Raw genomic sequence first — 6,277 nt, 5'->3', positions numbered from 1 at the left:
GTAAAAACAACAGAAGAGACTATCTGCATACTTTGATTCTAGTTTTTTTTAAGTTACTTGTTTTGATGGTGTTAGAAAGCATAGGGGCTGATAACACCTGTTGGTCTAAATTTTCACCAACAATTCAAAACCAGATCAAGGTCATAGCATTGTTTAAAATGAATACACAAAGGTCATATGGATATTTGAAAATCACTGCGGTGTCGCTTCTGACGTTCTACTGTGGTTATATTTGGGTTAAACAAATCAAACCTTTGAATAAACAAAGATCAAAGTCAGTACAACGTCTATAGGCAACTCACAATACATTCCATCAGTGGTAACACGACCGAATGGTATCGTTGTCGATGTCGAACTTTTTCTAGTCTGAATATACAAGAAATATACGTAAATATCCCTTATTGATTTTGAGCTCATTCATCCTTGAAAAACCCTTCCTTTTCGAGAACTTAAAAAAATCTATGAAAAAGTTATTGAGAATCAACTTGTTTGTGGAGCGATTTTTTGAAATTTCACCGGTGGCAAAAGTTGGGCATATGTGCAGGAACGAACATTCCCATTGGTGGTGTGATATTTTTGACCTTTTAATGCGACATTTTTCCAATAAAGTAAAAGGTGCTCACAAAGGGAAAATGAATTGAAACGTTTCAAAAAACTCAATAATAGATAGGTACGTACGTGTAACGTGCTGCCCATAATACTTATCTAAAAGTTACTAAAAACTCAATATGTTATGATCCTAAATTCTCTTGAAATTTCATCAATACGAAGAAAAACTGCTCCAGCAAAACGCATAACGGAGATATTTCGTTTACTACTCCTGCTGAAATAGTTTCCATGAATATTAGTCTCTCGGAGTTATCAGATCACTATCTGCCATTAAAAGCTCAAGACACACGGCGCAGCAAAGTATGACCAGCGGAGTACCTATAGTCTTTTAGTTAAACAGTTTAAGTAAAGTGAAAGTATTGAAGGATACTTCAAAGTTGCATGTAATACCTAATCCCACAAAAATCAAAAATTACAGGAGGCTAAGTACAATTCCTTCAAGAAATGGTGCCAAGAAAAAAAACCGTTTCAAATTGTTATGAGATCAGTACCTAGTTGTTCTTGCATATTTCGTCCATCGAAATGCAAAATTGAAATCTCCTAACAGTTATGGACCACATATTTGATGTTGCGGTCGACGCTTAATTTAAATAACTGCACTTTTTGAATTACACTAAATTACTAGCGTTTTTGAAAAGTAAAAAATGTTGGTCATCGAGCAAGAAAATCTAATCTGTTTCGCAGAGAAGGCATGAACCGATTCTTAACTGAAGCTCCAGATAATAAGTTTTAATGCTCAAGGTATGATGATGTGAGTAACGGAAGCTTGTTAATAGGGCTTAATACTTTTACTTTTTTTGTAGATTTCAAATTAAATGTTATAAGAAAGTATACAGGAAGTTTAAATTAGGGTGTAATTTACAAACGGTTCCATCTGTGTCAATATGAGTAGATATAAAAATAAAGGCAAAATAATAATAATAATAATAATACGAGTGGGTTGTTTCTGAGAAGAAGGAGTATTGTGTTTTTTAACTGTGCTAGGGCGTGTAACTTTATTGGATGGACCTGTCTTTGTAGTGCATGTTGCGTTACTTGTGTTTATGGTGTTTCTTTGTTCTTGAGGTTGTATTTGTGAGGTTGCTTGGGTTATTGATGGAGATATTACAGTATTTTGTGAGCTAGTAGTGCTGTATAGGTTTTTGCGTTTGGGTTGAATACAAGTGGGTTGTGATAACGTGGTGTGCTTCGGTGAAGAAGGAGTTATGTGTTTTTTAATTGTGCTAGGGCGTGTAACTTTATTGGGTGGACCTGTCTTTGTAGTGCATGTTGCGTTAGTTGTATTTATGGTGTTTCTTTGTTCTTGAGGTTGTATTTGAGAGGTTGCTTGGGTTTTTGGTGGAGATATTTTAGTATGTTGTGAGCCTGTAGTTCTGTTAAGGTTTTTGCGTTTCGGTTGAATACGAGTGGGTTGTGAAAATGTGGTGTGTTTCTGTGAAGAAGGAGTTTTGTGTTTTTTAAATGTGCTAGGGCGTGTAACTTTATTGGATGGACCTGTCTTTGTAGTGCATGTTGCGTTACTTGTATTTATGGTGTTTCTTTGTTCTTGAAGTTGTATTTCTGTTGTTGCATGGGTTATTGGTGGAGACATTACAGTATTTTGTGAGCCTGTAGTGCTGTTAAGGTTGTTGCGTTTGGGTTGAGTACGAGTGGGTTGTGTTTGTGATAACGTGGTGTGTTTCTGAGAAGAAAGAGTATTGTGTTTTTTAGCTGTGCTAGGCCGTGTGGGTGAGGGCGTGTTTGTAGTGCGTGTTGCGTTACTTGTATTTATTGCGTTTGTTTGTTCAGGAAGTTGTGTTTGTGTGGTTGGTTGAGTTAAGTTTGGAAATATTACAGTATGTTGTGTGTCATGTTGTGAGTCTAAAGTGCTGTTTAGGCTTTTACGTTTGGGTTGAATACTAATGGGTGGTGATAATGTGGTTTGCTTCAGAGGTGAATCTCTGATTGTAGTATATGTTGTATCATTTGTTGTACTTGTTTGTTCAGTAAGTTGTATTTGTGTGTTTGTTTGGGTTAGAGGTGGAGATATTACAGTATGTTGTGTAGGTACCGTGTTGTGAGCGAGTACTGTTGTTTACATGTATACGTTGTGGATCATATACGTTGTGGATCATTTCTGTATGTAGTATCTTGTGTTATGTTTAGAAATTTACGAACAATATGGCATGTGTTGATAATGACTGCTTTTTGTAAATGTTTGTATGTGTTTTTGTCTAAACCTAATAGTTTGTTGTGGTGTATTGTCTTTGGTATAACTCCAGTAGCACTAAGAATAATGGGAACTATAACAGTAGATTTCATTCTCCATTGCGTCTTAAGCTCGATAGCTATATCGGTGTATTTGCGGTGTTTTTCTGCATGTGTTTTAGTTAAGTTGTTAGTGTTTGGGATGGCAATGTCTATAATACAAATGGATTTTTGTGTTTTATCTATAAGTGTAATGTCTGGTCTATTATTGTGGATAGTTTTGTCTGTGAGTAGTGTCCTGTCCCAATATAATTTGTGTGTGTTGTTTTCGAGTATGATCTGTGGCGTGTATTTGTAGTATGGTGTCGTATCTGTTATGAGAATGTGTTTAAGTGCTAATTTTTGATGTATGATTTTAGCTACCTGATCGTGTCGATGTTTGTATTCAGTTTGTGCAAGTCGTGTGCATGCCGATATTATATGTTCGATTGTTTCTGATGTTTGTGAACAAAGTCGACAAGAATCATTTGTCACTGTTTTATCTTTATGTATGTGTTTTTTATAGTTGCGTGTGTTAATGACCTGGTCTTGTATTGCTAACATGAAACCCTCAGTCTCCGGGAAGACATCACATTCAGACAACCAACTGTGCGTTGCTATAGAGTCAACACAATCCTGGCCAACCTCTTGTGGAAATCGTCCATGTAAAGGCTTTTGGTTCCATGTCTGTATGTTATTTGTGATGTATGTAAGTTTGGATGTGGGTGGGAGTACATTAGTTTCGTGTAGGTTAAGTGGTGTGTAAGATTTGTCTGCATATGTTACTGTTTTGTGTAAGACTGAAGTATCTGATTTGTTATAAAAGTATTGTCGTAAATTGTGTATTTGTGTTTGGTGTAATAGTTTTATATCTGTAAGTCCTCTACCTCCTTCCGAACGAGGAAGGTAAAGTCGTATAGTGGAGGAGTGAGGGTGATGTATATGGTGTTTTGTTAATAGTGTACGTGTGTTTCTCTGTATTTGTTCTAAATCTGTATTTGTCCAACGTATAATCCCAAAAGAGTATGTAAGCACTGGTGTGGCATAAGTGTTAATAGCTTTGATTGTATTTCTACCGTGTAATTTTGTTTTAAGTATACTGCGTACTCTTTGTAGGTATTGTGTGATAAGTGTTTGTTTTATACTCGTATGTTTAATGTGTGTGTTTTGCTGAAAACCAAGATACTTATAAGTTTCATTCTCGTCCATGGAATTTATTAAATTACCCTGTTCTAGCTCATAATCTAAAAGTTGTCTTTTACCAGCTGTGATGTGTTGTGTTTTACATTTATCAATTCCAAAGTCCATTTGTATGTCACGTGAGAATGTTTCGGTAATGTGTAGAAGGTGATTAAGTTTTATGCTTGTGGAAGAGTATAATTTAAGATCGTCCNACCAGTGCTTACATACTCTTTTGGGATTATACGTTGGACAAATACAGATTTAGAACAAATACAGAGAAACACACGTACACTATTAACAAAACACCATATACATCACCCTCACTCCTCTACTATACGACTTTACCTTCCTCGTTCGGAAGGAGGTAGAGGACTTACAGATATAAAACTATTGCACCAAACACAAATACACAATTTACGACAATACTTTTATAACAAATCAGATACTTCAGTCTTACACAAAACAGTAACATATGCAGACAAATCTTACACACCACTTAACCTACACGAAACTAATGTACTCCCACCCACATCCAAACTTACATACATCACAAATAACATACAGACATGGAACCAAAAGCCTTTACATGGACGATTTCCACAAGAGGTTAGTCAGGATTGTGTTGACTCTATAGCAACGCACAGTTGGTTGTCTGAATGTGATATCTTCCCGGAGACTGAGGGTTTCATGTTAGCAATACAAGACCAGGTCATTAACACACGTAACTATAAAAAACACATACATAAAGACAAAACAGTGACAAATGATTCTTGTCGACTCTGTTCACAAACATCAGAAACAATCCAACATATAATATCGGCATGCACACGACTTGCACAAACTGAATACAAACATCGACACGATCAGGTAGCTAAAATCATACATCAAAAATTAGCACTTAAACACAATCTCATAACAGATACGACACCATACTACAAATACACGCCACAGATCATACTTGAAAACAACACACACAAATTATATTGGGACAGGACACTACTCACAGACAAAACTATCCACAATAATAGACCAGACATTACACTTATAGATAAAACACAAAAATCCATTTGTATTATAGACATTGCCATCCCCAACACTAACAACTTAACTAAAACACATGCAGAAAAACACCGCAAATACACCGATATAGCTATCGAGCTTAAGACGCAATGGAGAATGAAATCTACTGTTATAGTTCCCATTATTCTTAGTGCTACTGGAGTTATACCAAAGACAATACACCACAATTTACAACTATTAGGTTTAGACAAAAACACATACAAACATTTACAAAAAGCAGTCATTATCAACACATGCCATATTGTTCGTAAATTTCTAAACATAACACAAGATACTACATACACAAATGATCCACAACGTATACAGTAAACAACAGTACTCGCTCACAAGACGGTACACAACATACTGTAATATCTCCACCTCTAACCCAAACAAACACACAAATACAACTTACCGACCAAACAAGTACAACAAATGATACAACATATACTACAATCAGAGATTCACCTCTGAAGCAAACCACATTATCACAACCCATTAGTATTCAACCCAAACGCAAAAGCCTAAACAGCACTTTAGACTCACAACATACACACAACATACTGTAATATTTCCAAACTTAACTCAACCAACCACACAAACACAACTTCCTGAACAAACAAACGCAATAAATACAAGTAACGCAACATGCACTACAAAGACGCCCTCACCCACACGGCCTAGCACAGCTAAAAAACACAATACTCTTTCTTCTCAGAAACACACCACGTTATCACAAACACAACCCAAACGCAACAACCTTAACAGCACTACAGGCTCACAAAATACTGTAATGTCTCCACCAATAACCCATGCAACAACAGAAATACAACTTCAAGAACAAAGAAACACCATAAATACAAGTAACGCAACATGCACTACAAAGACAGGTCCACCCAATAAAATTACACGCCCTAGCACAGTTAAAAAACACATAACTCCTTCTTCACAGAAACACACCACATTTTCACAATCCACTCGTATTCAACCGCAACGCAAAAACCTTAACAGAACTACAGGCTCACAACATACTAAAATATCTCCACCAAAAACCCAAGCAACTTCACAAATACAACCTCAAGAACAAAGAAACATCATAAATACAAGTAACGCAACATGCACTACAAAGACAGGTCCACCCAATAAAGTTACACGCCCTAGCACAGTTAAAAAACACATAACTCCTTCTTCACCGAAGCAC

The sequence above is a fragment of the Photinus pyralis genome, unplaced genomic scaffold (assembly GCF_008802855.1).
Source record: "Photinus pyralis isolate 1611_PpyrPB1 unplaced genomic scaffold, Ppyr1.3 Ppyr1.4_LG2, whole genome shotgun sequence".
Lineage (NCBI taxonomy): Eukaryota > Metazoa > Arthropoda > Insecta > Coleoptera > Lampyridae > Photinus > Photinus pyralis.
The sequence above is the reverse complement of the archived record's forward strand: the minus strand, read 5'-3'. Positions refer to the sequence as shown.